Raw genomic sequence first — 23,832 nt, forward strand, 5'->3', positions numbered from 1 at the left:
CCCCTGTCACCTTGTGCTTCCTGCTTATCCAACATAGAACTGACCTACATCCCCTGTTCTTTTGACCTTTCCCCCAACTGATTTCTGGGGTCAATCTGGAAAGAGACACCATGCAGTAATTTGAACAAGGACGTTTAATATAAAGAATTGTTAACTATAATAAGGAATTTCAGTAATAGAGGGTTGCCTAGTAAGAAGTAAAGGGAACTCTAAGTGATAAAGGAATAGCAAAGTCCACAAACGTAAATGCTGGAGAGGGTGTGGAGAGAAGGGAACTCTCCTGCATTGTTGGGGGGAATGTAGTTTTGTGCAGCCCTTATGGAAAACAGTATGGAGATTTCCTTACAAAACTAAAAATAGAGTTACTATATGATCCAGCAATCCCCTCCTGAGCATATATTTGGAGAAAACTATAATTAAAAAAGATACATGCACTCCAATATTCATAGCAGCACTGTTTAGCAGCCAAGACATGGGAGCAGCCTAAATGCCCATTGACAGATGATTAGATAAAGAAGTTTTTGTATATATACACAATGGAATACTACTCAGCCATTAAAAAGAATTAAATAATGCCATTTGCAGCAACATGGATGGACCTAGAGATTATCATACTAAGTGAAGTAAGTCAGAAAGAGAAAGAAAAATACCATATATCACTTATATGTAGAATCTAAAAAAAAAGACACAAATGAACTTATTTACAAAACAGCAACAGACTCACAGATGTAGAAAATAAACTTACGGTTACCCAGGGTGGTGGGGAAGGGGTAGGAAGGGATAAATTGGGAGTTCAGGATTTGCAGATACTAACTAATTTATATAAAATAGATAAACAACAAGTTCATACCGTATGGCACAGGGAACTATATTCAATGTCTTGTAGTAACTTAAGGTGAAAAAGAATATGAAAACAAACAAAAAGATTAGGGGGTGTGGGCCTGTAGGTGAAAAGGACAGGTTACAGACTTAAATAGCATGGTCAAGGTCAGCCTCATTGTGATGATGAGATGTGAGTAGAGACTTTAAGGAAGTAGGGAAGAGAGAAGAACATTCCAGGCTGAAAGTACAGCCAGAACTATTGCCCTAAGGCAGAAGTTTGCTAATACTGTAGGAACAGTAGGCTGGAGTGGATGGCCTGAGTGAGGGAGGAAATGGGAGAGAGAGTCAAAATGTAACCAGGACCAGATCTTGTAGGGCCATATAGACTGTGATAAGAATTATGATTTTTATTCTGAGTGAAATGAAGAATCCTTCTAGGATTTATTTTTTATTTAATTTTATTTTAATGGAGGTACTGGGGCTTGAACCCAGGACCTCATGCATGCTAAACATGTGCTCTACCACTGAGCTATACCCTCCTCCCCTCAAATCCTTATAGGGTTTAAATAGTGGAGTGACTTGATCTCACTTAGGTTTTAATAAAATCACTTTGGCAGCTGTGTTGAGAAGGGACCATAGTAGGGTAAGGCACAAGCTGGAGAAGGTTAGGAGTTTACTCTAGCAATTTATGCCTGATAAGAAGTAGCCTGTGCTAGGGATGAGCAATGGAATGTTAAGAAGTGGGTGGATGCTGAGTCATTGTACCTGCTGTTCCCTTTGCCTTGAGTGCTGTTCTCTGTATATCTGCTTGTCCATCTTCTTCAGGTCTCTGCTCAAATAGCACTTTACTAGGGAGGCCACCCTTGACCAACCCATACAAAATAGCAACATCATACCTATATATACCCTCCATTTCATCCTCATACTGATTTTTCTACGTAGCATTTATCACCATCTGGCATATCTCTTTCTTTCCTTTAATTATCTCCCTCCCCTGACTAGGGTAAAAGCTCTGACAGTAAAGACTTTGGCTATTTTGTTCACTGCTCTATCTCCAGGACCCAGGATCGTAGCTGACCCATAGTAGCAGCTCAAAAGAAATGTGTTAAATGATGAAGTGAAAGGATGGATCCCATCTTCTGTATTAGTTACCTATTGCTGTGTAACAAATTACCCCCCAAAAATCTAGTAGCTTGAAATAACAGACATTTATTATCTCACACAGTTTCTGAGGGCCAAGAATCTGAGAGCAGCCTAGTGGTTCCTCCTGGCTCAGAGTCTCTCAGGAGGTACAGTCAAGCTGTCAGTCAGGGCTGCAGTCATCTGAAGGCTCCAGTGGGACTGAAGGATCTGCTTCCAGGATGGGTCACTCATGAGATGTGGCTTTTGGCAGAAGGCCTCGGTTCCTTGCCTTGTGGGTTGTCTGAGTATCCTTACTTCCCTCATAGCAACAGGGAGAGAGAGAGACCCCAATGGCTTTTATAATCTAACCTCAAAGATGACATACCATCACTTCTGCCAGTCACACAGACCAACCTTGAGACAATGTAGAAGGAGGCCAAACAAGGGCATAAACACCAGAAGGCAGTGATCACGGGATGCGGGCCATCTTGGAGGCTGAACACAGCACTCTCTTTTACCAAGATCTTTCTCCTCCCAGTTCCAGCTGTTTGTCTGTAACCCACAGGGAGTAAACTGGTGACCTACAGCTATAGTCAAGGTAACTAGGTGGATTTTTTTTTAATTATCATGTTTTAGGTTATTAGAGTCAACATTTAAAAATAATGGGAAGGGCAGGGAAGCCATTGGGATGGTCAGTTAGTGAAGAGTTGGTGCTGGTTGACTGTTGGGCAGTTGGAATGAGGCAGTTGGGAGGAATCTGAGAGGCAGTTGGAAGGCAGCTCTGACCTGGCTGGTGGGATGTGGGAGACAGAGGCTGGTGGAGAGACAAGGGCAAATTTTCAGAGGCAGGAAGAAAGGATAAATAACAGTTCCTGAGCAGAAATCGAGAGATTGGGAGGGGATATGATCTGAGAGAGAATTGAATCTGCCATCAGTGTCCATGAGGCAGAGAGAGGCACCATAAGGGCAGGGTTCTGCCTTCCAGTAGCTCATGCCGGGCACAGGAGACAGACAGGCTCACAGGAAACTAGCCTGTAAGGCTAAAGGAAAGAAATTCAGTGACAGAGGTGCAAGACTGCATTGTTTGAGGCCAGAGGAAGGGGTGTGAAGTAAGTTTGGGGCTCTCTGATCCTGAGATGAAGGCAGGCGATCAGGAAGAGGGAAGGGAACTGACCTTGGGGAATAAACCCACAAAGCTTTGTGAGCAAATGATCAGAGAAAGAGAGCATTGCTTCATGGGGAAGAGGAGTCCCAGACCCAGCCTAGGGCACTCAGAGCCACAGGCAGAATGGAGGCGTGGCTAAAGGCAAGGGGCCTGGAGCCAATGGCATGGATTTGAACACTGGTCCTGCCCCTTGTTAGCTGTGTCTTCTTGAGCCATTATTACCTTCTCTGTGCCTTAACACCTCTATCTGTTAAATGGGTTCTATTATTGTACCTGTGGTGGAAGCTACACATATTGATGAAGTAAAATGTGGGGAGCATTACCTGGTACCTAGTAAGGGTTCAGTCGATGCCAGCTAGATTTGAGTGCATTTGGAGGGGGAAAAAAGAGTAGTCAGGCTGGAATCCACACTAAGGTGGTGCAACGTCACTGAAGTTTTGGGAAGAGAGGGTTTTAAAGAGAATGGGGTCAGGATGAAAACAGGAAACAGACATTGAGCACATGAGTGCATTATTTCATTAAGGAACTGTTATCAGCTCGTTTATCGATGAGAAAACCGAGGCTGATAGGAAGAGAGTAGGAGCAGGTCACACAGCTGGCCAGATGTGCAGATGGAATTTGAAGCCACGTCTGTGCAGCCCTATAGCCCAAATGCCCGCACCACCCGCAGGAGCCTCTAGAGAAGGCAAGGAGATTGAAGACAGAGGAGGGGCCACTCGAAGGTGGGAGGGGAAGGGGCAAAGCTTGCAGCACAATGTGAGGCTGCAGCCCAGGGTCTGGATCAGAGCCCCAAGAGAGGAAATGGAGGTGGTGGATGGAGGTCACTCATCTGAGAACTTTGGCCAAGGATGAAGTTCCAAGGAGGAAAGAGGAAACAGCTTGGGTGTGGGAATCGTCCTGAAGGGGTTTATTCAGAGCGGGAAATGAAGGAGGTACTGGAGAGCCAGTGGGGTGTAACTGATGCAGAAAGGCCCTTTAGGGTGTGGGAAGGGCCGAAATCAAGGCCACTGGTGAAGGAACTCAGTTTTGGACAATGAAGAAAAGGAATATATCACTCTACCAAAGGAGTCAAGGGTGGCACCTCTGCTGGCTCTGAGGGGGGACGAGCTGAATCCCGTCTTGAGACACAGGTGTCTGGGTAGCTGGGAGGACACACCCAGCTGCAAACCTCAGCATCCGAGCAAGGGCTTGGGGGTGGGGTGGGTTCTGGGGACAGAAAGCAAAGCTGGGTCCCCGGCGGGGGCCAGACTAGCCTGCACTCTGTCCACCCACACCCCCATCCGGCCAGGCTCTCCATGAAGTGTTAGACCTAACTGGAGAGTTGAGTTTAACAAAACAGAGATTCTGCCTTCACCGAGGCCATTCAGTCTGTCGGGAAGACAGACAGGGGGATGCTGCTGTGATGGGTGAAGCACATGGTGCTGGGGGCACCTGGGAGGTCATAGCGCAGAAGTGAGGTCTCGTCTCAGCTAAGAGCTGAAGGGAGAGGTGGTGGGGAGGGGAGAGGCAGGTGAGAGGTTGCAGGAAGGGGCAGCAGCTTCTGCAAAGGACTGAAGGAGAGCGAATTATACCACACATTCCAGAAATGAAGTTCACAGCTTCTGGAGTTTTGAGGGGGAAGGTAATTAGGTTTACTTATTTATTTTTTTAATAGAAGGACTGGGGATTGAACCCAGGACCCTGTGCACGCTATACATGCACTCTGTCACTGAGCTATACCCTCCCCCTGCACTTTGTCTTAATGAGGCTAATGGGGCCATTGATGTCTTTTGAGCAGGCAAAGCCAGGACAATTTATTTTAAAAGCTGCCTCCTTTTCCTCCACGTGAGGAGGAGCATGCTGGTGGTCATGCAGGAGGCGGGGATCTTGGCCCTGAACACAGAGCAGAAGGGCAGACTCAAGAAATAGTCCAGAGGAGGACTTGAGAGTCTTGGCAGTTGTGAGGATGGTGGTGTTGGCTTCAGTGTGAGGGTCACATGGGGGAGGGATGGGGGTTTTGTGGGAGCCTGCGAGATAAGCTCAGTTTTGAAGCTAGGTTTCCGTGTGCCTGTTGGCCCTCTGGTTGGCTGCCTCCCACAGGCGGCTAGAGTCGTGGGACAGCTGGGCAGTCTGGAAGAGATCTGGGAAGGAGTCGATGACTTGGGAGCTGTCAGCACAAAAATGAAGTCCCAGGTCTGGGGCCAGTGTGTGTAAGAGTCCTGCTTCATCTCCCGGGGAACAGAAGACAGCTCAGCCTGGGACAGATGAGGAGGTCAAGGTTTGGTTTGGATTTTTAAGGCAGAGGAGACACTGGCGGGAAGGACAGGACAGAGGAGCTGATGGATGCCCACTGGAGAGAGGGGACAGTTATGGATGGAGGCCTCCAAGAAGTCTGGAGTGGACAGGAGTGCAGGGGTCTGCCTTGGGCAAGAGAAGAAGGACAGAAGCAGGGGCTGAAAGTTCGGGGATGGGGGATGCAGATTCACACGCTGCTCTAAAGGGGAGGAGAGAGAAGGGAGCAGGGAAACTTGGGGAGACCTGGCCAAGCAGCACAGGGGGCTGGGCTGGGCTTGGAGACGGTCACTCCACAGGGGCAGAAGAGGATAATCTTTGACTGCTTTTGTCCACAAGACTCACAGCTCAGGTTGGGGAAGGAAACTGACAGGAAGCTGAGGCTTAGTGGACCACACACCCACCCTGCATTTCAAAGAAGTGAAGTGAGTTATGCAGGAGAGGTGGTGGGACTGCCCTGACAGACCTCTCTCCCCAGCGGTTTGGGTAGCCATTTCGTGGGAGTGTAAGGGGCCTCCCAGAAGAACCTTCACCCTGAGGGCATCTGGGCCAGATCTGATCACAGACCTTTTGGCAAGAAGAGCAGAGAAGCGCCTTGGAGGGTCCCATAGGGCAGCAGCCAAGCTTGATGAGAGAGGGGTCATTTGTGAGAACATATATGTGATGCTCCTGGGGGAAGGGGGGTCGGCAGGGGGCTCTGCGGGAGGAGAGGAGCTGGGGGAAGTGAAATGACCACAGGTGCTTGTTTCTGCTTCACACCCAGCTGCTGCTGCCCTGGGAACACCCCATCAGTGTCCTTGCACACGGACTGCCTTTAACACGATGCTCACACCCACCATGTCCAGGCCGGAAACAATTGCCCACCAAGTACACCGTTGAACGCTCACAGCCTCACAGCTTTGATGCCCATTTTGTAAAGGAGGAAAGAGCGAATCGGAGAGTTTAAGTGATTTTTTTCCAAAGATGACTCGGGTACAGTGGAATCCATCCTCAGTTCATCCTCACCTCTTCCTCTCCAGCTCACACTCCATTGTTGTTACAAGCAGTCTCCCGTCCTTGAGCTTAGCCTTAGCCGGCAAGTGGCAGCCCGGTCAGGATCAACTCCTGGCCTGCTCCTGCCTCCAGGAGCACAGCTGGAGGTGGCTGGAGAAACCTCCCACCCTGCTTAACAAACTCATGACCTTTAAGCTCAAGTAGGCCCAGGGGGCCTTGGTGCTGTCTGGTCATGCACTCTCCTGGACCTCTGGCTCATTCCTCCTCCTCCTCTGAGCTCCCACCTCCCGGGAGCACCCAGGGCCCCAGCGCACTCCCTGGTTTGTGGTGGGGAAGACCCATCTCTCACCAAAAGGAAACTGAGGTCTGGAAGGCAGCACTGATGGCAGAGGTGTGCTTCAGTCCCTGGCCCCCTGACCCTGAGTGATTAAGGGCTGGGCCTGATCCTGCACTGACCGCTCCCCAGCCCAGTCCACAGGGATCAACTAAATGCAGAAACCATCCCCGGCGTGGGGATAGCTCCTCTGGAACTAATTCGCACATTTAATATGCTCTTTGAGAGTGAAGATACTTTGAAAAGAGGTTCCACTGATACCGAGTTTATCTCTGAATGCAGGGCTATGGGAACCATGACAACGGCCCCCCAGGAGGAAGGCAGTGGTGTGCTGCCCTGTCCTGTACTTCTGTTTGCATTGGGAGAGACTTGGAACTGCAGAAGGCGGCCATGTCTCACCTGGGAGGATGGGGTGACTTGAGGGAACACACCACTACGTGTCTAACTTCTTCTGGAACCCTTGGGGCCAGCAGAGCTGCCGTGTGGTCCACCCTGGCCTCGGGCACCACCTTTGCCTAAAGAGCACCTGGCACCAAGGAGAAATGTGCTGTCATGCTGTCCTTAGAGCAAGGTAACTCCTCGGTATTAGTGCCAGGCCCAGGGTCACAGAGCAGGAAGTCACACTAGGCCCCAGCCTCTCCCTACCCCAGGGCCACTATCCTTTGCTTACAAAGATATTCACCAAAGTTAATTTAAAAGCATTCGATTTCTAATAGCATTCTTGCTCCCTATCTAATGGCTGCTGGAAACAGGTAGGTGCTTCCTCCTTAGGCTCTGAGTCAAATGGCCCTTCCTCAGTGGCCAATATTGTTTTTTAAAACCACAGATCTCAGAGTTGGCTCTGGTAGGGTGAGTGTCTGTACGGCTGTGTAGCCACGCAGGTAACCTGCCTCCTGTCCCCGATAAGAGTCTCTGAAGGGTAAGACACACAGGAATCAAAGTTGAAGAAGTGACAGGTATCCATAAAGTCCCCTCAGTGGAGGAGATGGTCCCCATGGAGGAGGCTGGAGTTGGTGTCCTTCTAACGAGGGAGACCAGGCTCGGTATCTTGCTGGGAGTGGGCTTGGCGGATGCCTGTTTGCCTGGATGTTTGGCAGCCCCGGGAAAAGCCAAGTCCACAGAACAAGATTTTTCTGTTAGGTCTCAGGTCTTGGCAGCTTGCCTTCTGCTCTGTCCCTGTGACTGCCAGGCCAGTTCCCGGCCCTTCGCTCCTGTTAGAACAGCATCCCTACCACCACCGTCTCCCTCACGCCATTGGTGGAAGCCTCTCTCGGGAGCTTCTCAAGTACCCTGCTTCCTGAGAACCCTCTGCTGCCCAGAAGCCCTCAGGGCCCTGGGAGTTGCAGGGTCCTGGAAACAAAGCAGAAGGCTTCACAGACAGATCCCCTGCAATCCCCTCAAGCCACGTGGCCTGGAGTTTCCATAGTGATGGTAACAAGTCTAAGAGTCTAAACTGAAACCACAGCCTCTTCAGGCTCTCAAGTGGAACAGTGACGGGGATGAGGAATTGGAGGGGAAAAAGCTCCAAGGTGCAAGGCGGCGGGTGGGGGCCGGGGTGGGGACAGGGAGGGCTGGGTGCAGACCCAAGGTCCATTTTTCTCTCCCACTCTCTGAAATGACTCTCACAACTTTCCGTCTCCCCTCAAACCTCCCACACTCTCCCTCCGCTCCCTCAGCTGCTGAAGTGGGAGGACGGGGGCAGGGCACAACCACTGAAGGAATGACACAGCAGTTGAGGACAGGACAAACTGGTTAGAACCAAGATGGCGGAAGACGCAGCTTCCAGTAGACCTTGAACCTCATGGTGCACCCACAGGCACCATGACAGTTGCCCGGCTGACCATAAAATGACCAAAAGTGGGTGAGGGGCATTGCCTGGAAATCCTTGCCCCTTCCCCAAAGTAGTTGGAGTAATCCTCCTACCCATTAGCATGTGAAATTGCTGAGCCCATAAAACCTAACAACCCCGCACCTCGGTGGTCGCTCTTGCTCTGTTGTTCTCACCTTCTGAGACGGCCCGCACTCCGTCTACAGGATGTGTGTCTACTTTTTACTTTAACACCCTACACCTCTCAGCTTCTCTCTCACCTTTCAGAGATGGCGCACATTCTGCCTATGGAGTGTGCATCTCCTAAGCCATTTTCCCCTCTGAGAGAGAGACTGCACCATGTCTGTGGAGTGTGTATCTCTCTAAATAAAAACACAAAAACTTGCTTTCACTTTACCATGCCTTGCTCTTTAATTCTTTCCTGCACGAGGCAAGAATTTATTCTTCCCCTCAACACTGCCACACTGCTTCCTGTTGAGCCAAGAAAACAGATAAACTGCCCCTGATATTATCAATCGCCAGCTATTTCACTTGGCCTGTGGACCCCACCCCACTTCCTAGTCAAGGACATTCCTCCTGCAATTGACCTCTATCCACCCGCATCCTTAGATGTTCCCTCTCTGTGGGACTGTTTTCCAGCCAATGAAATCACTCCGGGAGAGTTAATTTTTAAAAAATCAACTCTCTTGAGGTACTATGTGGATATAAAATGCACCCGTTGAAAGTGTAAAGTTAGATGGGTTTTGACAAATACATATCCCCGTGTAATCACCACCACCTGAGGCATAGATCTTTCCCTTCAACCCCTGAGGCATCCCACTGCTGAGAGGCAGTCCCTTGCATGGACGCTGCACAATTTGTTCATGCATTCGCCTGTTGCATGCAATTGGGCTATTCCTACTTTTTGGCTGTTATGAATAAAACGTGCAGTGAATATTCATGTATAAGTCTCTGTGTGGACATGTTATCATTTCTCTTGAGTAAATATCCACAGGTGGAATAACTGGGCCATATGATAACTATGTTTAGTCTTATTAGAAACTTCCAAACTTTTCTCCGAAGTGGTCCCACTGTGAAGGAAAAGCCCAGCTGGGCTAACAAGCTAAGTCACAAATCTAAGTGTAACAAGTGTCGGTTTACTGATATAAGTTCTGCCGGGCTAACTCATAAATCTGAAGTTTAGTGTCAGTTTACTGGGCTAACAAGCTAACTCGTAAATCCAAGCTCAACAAGTGTCAGTAACGTGATCTGTTCCGAATTGATAAGCTTCAGTGTACTGATTCCTTGCTTTTTGTTGTTTGAGCCTTATTGGCTAATAGCCCATACTTGTAATTAACCCTATAAAACCTCATGTGCACGTCTTAGAGGTGCTCAGATCTTCGGAGCAGAAGCCCCTCTGAGCCCGCCGGCGTAATAAATCTGAGTACTCCAACCCTCTAAGCGGTGCTTGTTTCTTGGCTGGCCTGTCTTTTCCGTAACACCACCACTTTACATTTCCATAGCAGCCTGTGAAAGTTCCAGAAGCTGCACTTCGCATGGCTAGTCTCCCTATCTTGAGATATTGTGTGTGTAAATGGATGCTTACTTTGGTTGTAATTTGCATTTCTCTGGACTAGTGATGTTGGGCATCTTTTCGTGTACTCATTGGCTATTTATATACCTTGTGAAGCGTAGGTTCCTTATTTGCCTATTGCATTGGTTTTCCACAATCACAAATTCATCAGATTAAAGCAAGTACCTGTATTGTCTCTCAGTGGGTCAGGCTTGGCTGGACTGGGTCTTCTGCTCAGGGTCTCACAAGGCTGCAATCAAGGTGTTGGCCAGGGCTGCAGGTCTTCTTCCAAGCGCACATGGTTGTTGGCAGGATGCATTTCCCTGCAGCTGTAGAACTCATGGGGATTTGGGCCAATGGGAGAGCTCTGCTGCTGCTACTAGAGCCTCATTTAAAAAGGCTCACCTGATTAGGTCAGACCCACCCATTGGTAAACTCCCTTTTGATTTACTGCAAGTCAACTGATCAGGAACCTTAATTATATCAGGCAATCCCTTCATATAATGTAACCTAATCACAGGAGTGACAGCCATAGTACTCACAGGTCCCACCCATACCCCAGTGGAGATAAGTACTATACGTGGGCATGGGTCATCTTTGAATTCTTTTTACCACACCCATTTTCAATTGGTTGGTTTGTCTCCCTCTCATTGAATTATATGAGTACCTTATACATTCTTGATACAAGTCCTATGCAGATACATGTATTGTAACTATTTTTCTCCCAGTCCCTAACTTGCCTTTTCATTTTCTTAACTGGTGTTCTTGGTAGAAATTTTTAACTTCGATGAAGTCCAATTTATAACTTTTTCTTTTATGGTTCACACTTCATATTTCCTCACAGGAAATCTTTGCCTACCTAAAGGTTACAATATTGTCTCCTATGCTTTCTTTTAGAAGTTTAATAGTTTTAACATTTACATGTAACTTTTTTTGTGTGACTTATTTTAACTTTTGTGTATGATGTGAGTTGAGTTGAGATATACCTTTTTTTAAACCAAATGATACACCATTTTACCTGCACTATCTGTTGAAAACACCATCATTTCCCCCCATTGAATTACCTTTTGATATGGATCAACTTCTAGACTATTATTCCATTGATTTCTATGTTTATAATTAAGTCTATAGCAACCTACTTGATTACTGTGTATTTATATTGTATTAAAAATTACATAGATTCCATTCTTCTGCTTTGTTCTTTCCTGAAAACTTTCTAGCTATTTTATGACTTCTGAATTTCTATATAAAGTTTTGCACGAGCTTGTCAACTTCCAAAAAACAAAACTAAGCCTGCTGGGGTCTTGATTGGTATTGCATCAAATCTGTAACTCAGCCTGGGGGGAAACGCCATTTAATAGTATTGTCTTCCAACCCATAAACCTGGTATATACCCCTATTTATTTTCTCCCAGCATCATTTTATGGTTTTCCGTGTACATGTTTTTCACATTATTTCATTAAATTTTCCTTTAGTGTATATCACCTTTTTAGATGCTTTTATATGTTATTTTTAATTTTCCAATTGCTCATTGGTAGTGTTTGGAGTATAATTAATTTTTGTAATATTGACCCTGTATTTTGTGACCTAGCTAAATTCACTTAATAATGGTAACAGTAGATTTTAGAATCTACTATTTATTTAATGGTAGATTTAAAAAAAAAAGATTCCTTAGGATTTTCTATGCACATGATCATATCATCTGTGAGTAAAGTTGTGGTCTTTCCTTTCCAATCTGTATGCCTTTTTGCACTAGCTGGGACCTCCAGCACAATGTTAAATAAAAAAAACAAAAAACAAAAACTGAGAGACCAGACATCTTCACCTCATTTTCTCATTAGGAGAAAAGGCAGCCTTTCCTGAGGATTGTTCAGTAGCTGCTAAGTCTCAGGCAACAGTTCTGAATGATTTTTTCTCAAAGAAGCACACACATACACACAAAATTTTATATAAATTTCAGTGGATTGATCCCCTTGGAGGCCGTATATGTACCTTACTTGGTTCCATGGACCCCAATTTAATAAATCTTTGATGGAGGTCAGCCCCTACCTATGGAAATGAGAGGAAGATACAAGTGGGTTTTCAGCTGCTGCCAGAGAAATGGAAAACAAGGGGAATTCAACTGCTGAGAGTTATGAACACCCCACCTCCTCCACCACTACAAGTCTAGCACTGGTCGAAGCCTGCACCAGATCTATGAGGGTGGCAGTGCACGGGCCCCGAGCCCAGCTGAGGACAGGGGTAACCTGAAAGGCTAGGGACCAGATCTTCCCTAAGGAAAGAGAGAGCAATGATGCCACCTCGAGAAGGTGACGTCTTCAAGAGCTGCCAAGTGTAAAATAGGAGCAGATGGGCTGGGCTGGGTGATTCCCAAAAGCCTTTACAGTTTTCAGGATTCAATGTTCTCCATTAATGATTCTCAATCTTTTACATATATCGGAATTACCTGAGAAACTTAAAGACTAGCAACACCTGTGCCCCTTCCCCAGGGATATAAGCTACAATTAGCTTATGATGGAGCCCAAGCACCTGTGAGTTTATGAAAGTTCATCAGGTGGTTCCAATGCGCAGACAGGGTTGGGAACCTGAGATCCTCAGCCAGCCCAGTATTCTGCTGATTAGAAGGACCTGTTTAATGTTCAGGCAGGCAGAGCTGTGGTCTCATGCTGCCATCTCATGGTCAGATTGCTCACTACAGGCAGATCTCCGCATTTAAGTGTTTTCAGCCTGGGTCAGGAAAAAGCTAATTAAGAAGAGAAGAGGAAGGGGAAGGATAAAAAGATGATGAAGAGGAAGCAAGGAAAGGAGAAGGCCTGGATTCTCCATGACTCCATGGGTATACAGGCATTTCCCTTCCCGTTTTTCCCAGAATAAATAAAGTGTCCCCGGGCTGGGTGTAAGGGAAATTCAGAAGGAGAAAGGTTCAGAGGCGTTCCTGAGTCAGCAAAGCCAAGCAGGAGACTTGAGATCATGTGCTAATACATGTAGAGTGCCCGGGAAATGAGGGCTCAGTATGAGCTTTACCCTTATTTACACGTCACTGAAACTTTGGGCAAGTTCATTTCTCCAAGCCTTGGTCATCACTGCCCACCACGGCACTATTCTGTGTTTTTTTTTCCCCATGTCACATTATTCTTTAATTCTATGCAATGAATTCATCTCCAGGGTATAGATTTTTGGATTCAAAATGCTCAAAATGAGTTAAGTTTTGAACTCTGATAGCGTTTTTTTGAATAAAAATTTTTTTGCATAGTATTTGAATTTTTAAAAATCACTTCCAAGTCATTTAAAATAAATACCTCTCATCCTTCTTATCATTTTTTTTTTTCTTTTTAAAAGATACCCTGGTGAGAGACGTGAGAACTGCTCTTCTGAACTGTGGGTTTACCAAGCAGTTCAAAGTTCATGGATCTTACAAATAATGTTGAGTACTCATTGGAAAAGCCTTTCCCCTTCACCTCTTCATGAAATTAAACCTGAACAAAATCTGAAAAGGCTAAAAAAGTTTGTCGGTAATTTTCCAAGACATTATGACTAAATACTGCTTATAAAATACTGCTTACAAAACTGCATCAGCTTTGTCCCTCTGATGAATGCCCCATCATCACCTGTCTTTATCTGCTTCATGTTTACATTGGTGCAGCAAGGGGGTGTCACTGGGTCAGTATCTCTGCGCTCTGGTCATGTTTAGAGGCTCATTCTTAGAAAAATCAATCAACTTTCAATTAACAATTAACTTTCCCAGCAAAAAAAAAAAAAAAAGTTGAAATCTTGATCTGTCTGGCCAACATCACATGAGGCCATGGAAAACCAGATAAAGGGTAAGGTTGGATAAGTCCCAACAGATTCGAAAGATGTAGGTTAGTGAACACAAACAATAACCCATCTCTTACAAGTTCAGCCAGCTCGCAAGAGCTTCTCATGTGATGACAGCTGGTGGCTGGAACCAGCCTACTTTTGAAGCCCTGATTTCTTCCTAAGCAAGAAACCATGTGAGTATTTTGTGGTAGTTGTTGATGGTTTCCCCTCGTAGAAAAAAGAAGATAAACCGCTGAATTGGCTTATCATCATTTTCATATGAGTTTAGGTATCAAAAGCTAGACTTCTGATCATCTGACCACCATAAAAAAGATGAAAAAGACTTTGTAGACCAAATCTGGCAATGGAGACTTATAAGCAAAACATAAAGTCTACCCTTTCATAATCAGTCAAACTAATTGTCCTCCCAACGCTGGATGTTACAAACTCTAAACTAATTAAGAACCTGTTACAGTTTGTACAGCTCTTAAAAATGTAAAAATCTAGTTTAACCACCTTATTGGTTCAGGTGATACTAAGACATTAAATGACTTGTCTGAGATCACACTTCTTGTTCCCATCAAAGCAAAAACTAGCATCTGGGTCTTCTGACATGGAATCGAGTGTTAACATCTCTCCCCCTATGCATGTGAAACACAATGCCCCTCCTTATGGGAGAAGAACATGAATGACAAAACAGAAAAAAAAAGCACAGCAGGGCAGGGACCACATCTGTTTATCACTGTATCTGGTATAGCCCAACATCAGGTACACCAGCACTCAGTAAATATTTGTTGAATGACTTGCAACAGATTATAATTCAAGAAATGTTTTCCAAGTGAGCCACCACTGGTTAGGCAGTATACAGGGCACATTTACATCATTGCCTTCATTTTATATGACTCTATTACCATCACCATTGTTGTTATTATCAGAGTTGTGCACAGTTAACACATTAGCTAAAGACAGGGGTCATCATTTCCTCTGATTTGGGAGAGAAGAAAAAGAAGGTCGGCAGAAAGGGGTGGATAGTATTTCTTGTAACCTGAAGAAAGAAGGGTGCACCTTAGACATAATTCGAAAATTGGCAATTTCTGCAGTTTATAAAAAATTGTCTGTTTTCACCACGTACATTTTCGTACGATAAATAATGACCCCTGAATTTTGACCAGCTGATGAGATTCACAAAGGAATGCCCTTATTAAAGGAAAGAAGTGAAAGGACACAGTCCATGGGTATTTTGATGGTTAGTTTTTCAGTCTTCCGCAGGAACTAGTGCTTCTCAGCTCCGTTGTTTTTTTCTTTTTTTCTTTTCCCTGAACAATTTAGAGATATTGAATATAGGAATAAATGACTTAGAAGACACAAAAAAGGATGGCAGTCATGTCTAAGGATCTGTGCCAAAACTGCCCAATCGACATCCTTCAAAACTAGCCTCTTCAGGAGAGCATGTCCTACGGAAGAAATATACACAAAATTTCTACCATATAAATCTCTTGATTTAGCATTAAATTTTATTTTTGCTGTTGAAGCCCTCTACCTGCTAAAACCTTGAGTGAAAGAGATTATAATACAGATCAAGACGGAACTCAGTTACAATGATGACCCCACCCTTTGCTGCTTCCTATACTGCCCCCTGGCACAAGGTAACTGCTAGAGAAATGCTAGCAATGGCCCTCACCACAGCTATTACCTCCACGTTGCCATCGTGGTCATTGTTCCAAGCCTCCCGCTTCATCTTTGATGCTCTTCCCTGTGTCCGCGTGGACCCGCACAGATCTACCATATCCATTGCTTCTCCCAAGATGACAAATAAGTCACTTCTGCACTTCAGCACTGAATTTTTTTTTATCTAAATGATAAAGTACCTGCTCCATCTCTTCCTGTCTGGTCAAATTACCAAAGATGATTTTCAGGGTTTTCTTCTAAGACAAATACAAGATTTTTAAAAAATCTACAGCATGTGAGACCTAATACTAATACTAATGCAATACTAATAAATAGTACTCCTAGTAATGCAGTACTAATAAACCAACATGTGTGTTGGAGGTAAAGGCAAGAGACAGACACAGAAGCAGAGAACAAATGCATCTGAGTATAGAACACCAGAGAAAGTTCAATGGATCCTGACTCCAGGAGGATCTAAGAAAACCAGCAAAGCTAGGCTTTTCTGAGGAATATCCCTCAGTTACTGAATCTAAGCCTTTTGACCATTTCAGGGTCATCTTTGAAAGTCATCGCCCCTCTCCATAGAGAAACATTCACATACACACTAAATTTTGAATAAATACTGCTGGTTGACCCATGAGGGTGATACCTGGACCTTACTTGATTCCCTGAAGCCGATTTGAATAAAGCCTTGTCTAAAATCAGACCCTGCCTTTGAAAATAAGGAGACGAAAGTAGATATTGTGTCTCCCTGGAGAGAAGAGGAAAACAACGTGACCGGGACTACCAAGAGACAAAACCAAACTCTGCGCTGAGGTGAGGACAGGTGTCATTGCAAGATGGAGAGCTAGATTCCCCCATATGTTTATAGAAGTCACCAACAGGGGTCGCTATGAATATATCTAATCAGGACCTATCGAGAGCCCAAGATCGTGCATAACAATTGCAGAGACACACAAAAGAACAGACTACTACAACCACTGCCAGCCCCGCAAGCTCTGATCTCCGGCAGATTCAGGACATTTGGAGCCTCATCTTGCGGGAGAGGGCGAGGTTAGGGACTAAATCCCAGACCTAGTCCTGGTTCCTGTTGGTCCAGTGTCTATGTCACTTCCCTAGAACCAGTCCTGGTTTTTTCCCACTGGACCCTAAGCCTGTCAGGGTCTTTGCCTCCAGGAGCAGCGAAATCCGCGTCAGGCTTTCCTATCTGCGCACCTGCCTGGCTGCGAGTCGGGCAGCTAGGACATCGGTCTTCTGTCCCGCTGCTGCCTTTCCACCCTTTTTGCTTCTGCCGCCCGCTTCCCCTTCGCTGCCGCTCAGCAGCCTCGCTACCAGGTTTTTTCCTTTCGTAGGGAATCTGCCTCTTTTTCGAATAGCGCACTCGCTTCTGGGCTCCAGGACCTGGCAGAGCCCCTGCTACCCCTCCGCTGCCCTCCCGGGGCTCAGAGCTCCCCCTGCAAGCAGCTGGATTCCTGAACTCCCGGGCGCCTCACCCACTCCCGGGCTTGCAGACGTCTGAGACTCTCACCCAGTCTCCAGCCCTTCCCGAGACCTGACGCGACCCCTAAGAAGAAGCGTTTGCCATCCCTAAGGTGGCCCAGCTTCAAATGAGTACTTCCAAAAACTAGAGACAAGGTGACTTGTGCCTTTGTGGTTGGAACCCTCATGGGGAAATATAAGGGTACACACCCCACTAAGGTCGCACACAAGTACAAATAGAGGTCACGGGGTACCTAGGAGCAAGGGAGGAAGAACCTCCTCCCCTCACTCGGCTCCGGCGCAGGAGGTGTGTGTGGCCCGGGCAGGGCCGGCCTGGGCAAAGCAATAAGGTCTTGGCCGGGTGTTGTTCTTTCTCTAAGAGGGAAGGAAAGAGGGGGGTGACTTGGGGGTTGTCCACAGAACAGCAGAGCTTCTTGGTTGAAGAAATGGCTTTGTTAGGGGGAGGGTATAGCTCAGCCGTAGAGTGCATGCCTAGCCTGCATGAGGTCGTGGGTTTGATCCCCAGTACCTCCACCAAAAGTAATAAATAAATAGATAAACCTAATTCCCCCACCACCACCAAAAAAATTGGAAGAAAAAGAAAAAGAAATGTTAGAAAGGAGGCTCTTCTGGAGTCTAGGCTGTCCTGCCTCTGAGCTAACCCAGACCTGCTGAGCCAGGACCTTGAAAACCACCAAAAGGCAGGGAAAACCAACCTCCTTGGTCCCTCCTTAAGTATTGCCTTTCTTACCTCTAGGGTCTTAAGAGCACAAACAACATCACACCAGTCTGTAACCCTCTCAGTACTGAAGAACAGCCCTGCCGTTCATCAGGCTGGGATAACAGACATAGATAAAGACAACTGCAAAGTTCACAGTACACAGTATTTCTCCCAAGGACACGCTGAACAGTGCCACAGGACCCCTTCTTAGAGTGACTACTGCTTGCTTACTCAAAAACGTGTCCTCTAAAATCAGACTATTGGAAACTTTGCTGTTTGAAATTATTTCAGTACCACCCTCCCACCCCCACCCCAGTCTTGCCTGGAGGATCTAGGACACTGACACAGAGAAGCGACCTTGATTTACAACCCAGGTGCAGACGTTCAGATAAAGGTGTCTGGACATAAGAATCCACATTTCTTTTAACTTAGTGGTTTCCAAGGAAACATGACCCTGTGTCCATTTCACAGGGTAGACCTGATGTGACCCTTTTATACTCACCCTGCATTGCTTGAAGTGCATTAAAACACTATTTCATCTGAATTTCACTCAGGCTGCATCCTTCCCCCAAATTCTGTAATAACTCTATTTTTATTGAGAAGCTCCATAGTGACTGTACTGTGTGGTTTTTCTCATTGCAATGAACCAATAAATCTGACTTTGTCAAACTGCAGGTTTGTTCCCAGTGGTCTTAGGCTTATTGGGCCCTGACAGTACCAAGCACAGACTCACATGTAATGGAAGGAACTTCTGATGGGTTCACTGAACAGTCAATGTGGACTGTGAAATAGATGACGATATGGTGTAATTATATAGAGACGGGCAGTTTTCATTATTCTGAATATTTTCATTTCTGCAGTATTATCCAACTGTTTTCTTGAGAACATGTAGTTTATGAGAAAATGAGTAACTTTGTCTTTAAAGTGTGCAGTTCAGTGGTTTTTTAGTATAGTCACAGAATTATGCAATTATAACCACTAAGTTCAAATATTTTTATCACCCCAAAAGAAACCCTGTACCTGTTACCAATCACTCCCCACTCCCTCCTCCCACATCTTCAGGCAACCACTAATCTACTCTCTGCCTCCTTGGATTTGCCTACACGGGACATTTCATGTGAATGTAGTCAGACAATATGTGGTCTTTCTGTGATTGACATCAACATGGAGCATAATGTTTTCAAGGCTCATCCACATTGTACCATAGTGCTTCATTTTGTTTCGTTTCTTTTTTCTTTTTTTTTTTTTTCTTTTTTTTTTTTGCCAAATAATGTTCCATTGTATGGATGTGTACCACATGTTATCTATTCATCAGTTGATGGACATATGGGTTGTTTCCACTTCTTGGCTATTATGAATAATGCTGCTATGAATACTCATGTAAAAGTTTTTGTGTGAACCAATATTTTTAATTCTTTTGGGTATATACTTGCAAGTGGATCATATGACAACTCTGTATTTAGCTTTTTGAGGAACTGCCAAACTGAGGGATCTTACACTAGAACCAGGACCCGCTATTTTGAGGGAACTCTTACTATTACATTATATAAAGCAGTCATTATCTGTATGGTCCTTAATACAATTTTAATTTGAACAGACTTGTTCTAGTCAAGTCATAAGTATCAACATGTAAACTTGCTTTGATTAAAAATTTCTTCCAAAAAAAAAAGGTGACAACAATTTTGCATTCCCACCAGCAATATATGGGGTTTCCAATTTCTCTGCACCCTGATCAACACTTGTAATTATCTGTCTTTTTTATTATAGCCACCATAGTGGATGTGCAGTGATATCTTATTGTGGCTTTGATTTGCATTTTCGTAATGACTAATGATGTTGAACACATTTCCACGTGCTTTTTGGCCACTTACATATCTTCTTTGAAGAAATACCTATTCAAATAGTTTACCTAGTTTTTAATTGGGATATTTGTCTTTTCATTGTTGAGTTGTCCTTTCCATGTTCTTTATAATTATTATGTATAAATAGTATACTACATATAGTATACAAGCCCCTTATCAGATGTATATTTTGCAAGTATTTTCTCCGATTATATTAGGGTTTTTTTTAATTTCTTGATAGGATCCATTAAAACACAAAAGGTTTTCATTTTGATTTTTAATTTTTTTAATTTTTTAATTTTAAAGTTAAGATTTAATTTTTAAAATTGATTTTTTAATTTTTTTCTTTTGTTGCTTATAGTTTTGGTGCCATATCTAAAAATCCATTGCCAAAGTCATGAAGATTTAGCCATAAACCTTCAAAGACTTTAATGGTTTTAGCTCTAATTTAGGTCGTTGACCCATGTGGAATTAATTTTTATATAAGGATCCAATCTCATTCCTTTGTATGCGACTACCCAGTTGTTCCAGCCCTATTTGTTGAAAATATAATCCTCTCTTCACTGAATTGTCTTAATATGTTTGATGAAAATCAACTGACTTAAATGTACAGGTTTATTTCTAGGCTCTCAATTCTATTCCATTGATCTATATAATTCTTTTTATGCCATACTACACTTTCATGATTGCTGTAGCTTTCTAGTAAGTTTTGAAATCAGGATATGTGAGTTATCCGACTTGATTTGTCTTTTTCAAGATTGTTTTGTTATTCTGAGTCTCTTGCATTTCCATATGAATTTTAGGATCAGCTTGTCAATTTCTCCAAAGAAACCATCTAGGATTTTTATAGAGATTGAACTGAATCTATAGATCAACTTGGGAAGTATTGCCATGTTAAGAATAAGTTTCTATTTATTAAGTTCTTCTCTAATATCTTTTGATGATGCTCTAGAGTGTTAGTGTACATCTTGAATTTCTGTTACATTTATTCCTAAGTATTTTATTATTTTTGATGCTGCTGTAAGCACAATTCATTTTCTTATTTTTCATTTTGGATTATCCATTGCTAACATATAGGAAGACAATTAATTTTTGTATATTGATCCTGTATTCTGCCACTTTGTTGACCTTGTTTATTTAGCTATAGTGCTTTTGTCCATCTGTGGATTCCTTAGGATTTTCTACAAACAAGATCGTGTCAAATGTGAATATAGTTTTACTTTTTCCTTTCAATCTAGATGCCTTTTATTTCTTTTCTTGCTTAATTGCTCAGACTGGAATCCCAGTATAATACTGAATAGAAGTGATAAGAGCAAATTTCTTTGTGCTGTTCCTGATCCTCAAAGTGAAGGCTTTCAAATCTTTCACTATTAAGTGGGGATTTCATGGATGCCTCAGGGTACTGATTGGGATATTAATCTTACCCAAAACACCCTCACAGGCACATCCAGAATAATGTTGGACCAAATGTCTGGGCACTCCTTTATCCAGTCAAGTAGCTACATAACATTAAACATCACACCATTTATCACTATAACAAGATGGTACAAATGTATAAAAAGACACAAACTAATCATCTCCCTTCATTCCCTTACTTTTCTCACTCACCTTTTCCACAACATCTGCCTCTCCATCCCCAGAGAAGCAGTGTTAACAGCCAGTTAAAAAAGAAATAATCTTTCCATACCTTTCTTCATGATTTTACAGACACACTCACACACATATACACACACAATAGCATTGTTTCTTTTCCCCCTTAAAGGACTCATACTGAATTTGGAAGTTTGAGCTTTATAAAACACTCCTAACAACAAGGACAATAAAAGTGTACCTTTCTGGAAAAAGAAGTTCTACATACCTCATTTTTCCTATTACATACTTAGTATATAAAGGACTATAACTTAGTCATGGGACACCCATGAGATAAATTCCTAAAAATTTTAAATTAATAAGAAGATTTCCACATGGTTTTACTGACTCTCCGTTCCCTGACCACACTTAGATTCCTGCAACATATCCTTTTCATAGAATAAAGTAGGTTTTGAATCTTTGCATGCGAATATCACCACCTAAGTACAGATTAAAAAAATTAAAAAACATTTAGCCTCTGTGAAGTTCATATTCTGCCATAAGTACTAATAATATAAAGTGGGCTTTAAAATTAGATTACATGAATCAAAAGAATTACAGCTCTAAAAGAAAGCATATAATTAAAAATGATAAGGTTGCATAGTCAATAATCCCATGAATGTCAAGAACTGACTAGGCATGGAAAAAAATTCTAGTGCCTTGAAAACAGCCCCACACCTCTTCATTTTACTTGGCAAAATCCGACTCAACCCACGAACCTCCACTCAGCTGTCACATCATGTGGGACTCTTTCCTGCACTGACCCGCCCACCACTAAATTAGTCACTTCCACGTTTGTGCTTTCATGACACTCTGACACTGACATTTTCCCAGTTAATTCCACTGTGAGTGTCAGTTGGGTTTAAGTTTCTTTTGTCTCCTGAACTGTCAGCAAGAGGTGGGAAGTTTCCATGTTTGTCCCTACTCCTTGGAGCACAGGTGAATACACACACACACACACACACAAATGCACCAACACTTACACACACATAGAGCAAATTACAGAACTTACCTGTCAATTCTGCTATTTTCTATTCCCAATTCCTTCCATTATACTTTTCCTTAATTTATATATATCTGGCTTCCTCTGAGTGTATTTGTTCTTTTATAACTTGAGTGGAATGCTTTATATATATATATTTTTGTCTAATACAGAAAATGTTTAAAATTTTAAATTTGCTTCTAGGTAAAGTTTTGCCAGGAAACATCAAAAATGTATTACATGCCATTCTGGTGGTCATTACTGTCAAATAATTCTGTAATATTGGCTTTAGTTTCTTCTTTGACCAAAGCGGTTTTTAGAGGATATTTTTATTTATTTGCTTTTTGAGGTCAAAATGATGGGGCTTTTGAGGTTCTACATTATTCATTTTTGATTTTATTGTATTTGGGTCAGAGAATGTGGGTCTCCTGTACTACTATACCGGGAACTCAGTGTTTTGTCTGTAGTCTATTTTGAGAGCCATTTAGAAATAGGTGACAAACTGTAAAAATGTTTGCAGTGTGGGAGAAACCGCCTGCCTCGGAACAGCAGCAGTACCTGGGCCGTCGAGGGTTCTCTGGCCAGTGTTGTATCCACCTGTCTACAGCACGGGGATTATTTTTGCAAACCTCTTCAAGGTCTTCTTTGGCAAGAAAGCAACGCGCATTCTCATGATGGGCCTAGATGCTATGGGAAAGACCACCATCCTGTACAAACTGAAGCTGGGTGATACTGTGGCCACCATTCCCACAATAGGCTTCATCATGGAGACCGCGGAGCACAAGAACACCAGTTTCACCATGTGGCACTTGGGCGGCCAGGACAGGATCCGGCCTCCATGGTCCCTCTACTTCCAGGCACACAAGGTCTCATCTTTGTGGTTGACAGCAATGACAGAGAGTGCGTGAAAGAGGCCGTCGAGGAGCTCATGAGGATGTTGGCAGAAGATGAGCTCAGGGATGCCATTCTGATCGTGTTTGCAAACAGACAGGACCTCCCAAATGCCATGAATGCAGCCGAGATCATGGACAAGCTGGACCTACACTCTCTGTGCCACAGGAACCGGTACATTCAGGCCACCTGTGCCACTAGCGGGGACGGGCTCTATGAGGAACTGGATGGTCTGTCCAATCAGCTCCAGAACCAGAAGTGAGCTATGCTCTTCTCTCCTCCCCTCTCACTCCCTCCTTCTACCCTGGCTTTTCTCTCATGTGGCAAATGTGCCCCTGTGGTGTGAGTGCCAGGAGCTGTCTCCATGGTTGGTCACAGTGTGCTTCACCATGCTGTAAATGTGCAGACAGCCTGCAACTGGGTTTTTAATTTCATGTAAATAGTTTTTGTTTCCAATGGGGCAGTTTCTGGTACTCCCATGCAATATTACTCAGCTTTTTTTTAAAATTGCAAAAAGAAAAGCAACCCACTGTTCAGTGCTGAGAAGGGATTTTAGGCACATGGGTCATCCAGGAGTCTCTGGGTGCTCCTCCTCTGGGCTTTGGATTTGTGTTGAGATCCATTTTGGTGGTTGGTTTTTAACCCAAACTTGGTGCATTTTAAAAAATAGTTACAAATACAAAATAAGGAGAACACTTGAACACATAGAAAGGAGAAATGTGCCTAGTGTAGGTTC

At 44.0% G+C, this 23,832-nt stretch overlaps 1 pseudogene; it reads left to right on the forward strand.

Moving 5' to 3' along the window:
• Nucleotides 1-6,343: 6,343 nt before the first annotated feature.
• Nucleotides 6,344-23,498, forward strand: LOC105106919 (ADP-ribosylation factor 1-like; annotated as a pseudogene).
• The last annotated feature ends 334 nt before the right edge of the window (nt 23,499-23,832 follow it).

This window comes from Camelus dromedarius, chromosome 12 (assembly GCF_036321535.1).
Source record: "Camelus dromedarius isolate mCamDro1 chromosome 12, mCamDro1.pat, whole genome shotgun sequence".
Lineage (NCBI taxonomy): Eukaryota > Metazoa > Chordata > Mammalia > Artiodactyla > Camelidae > Camelus > Camelus dromedarius.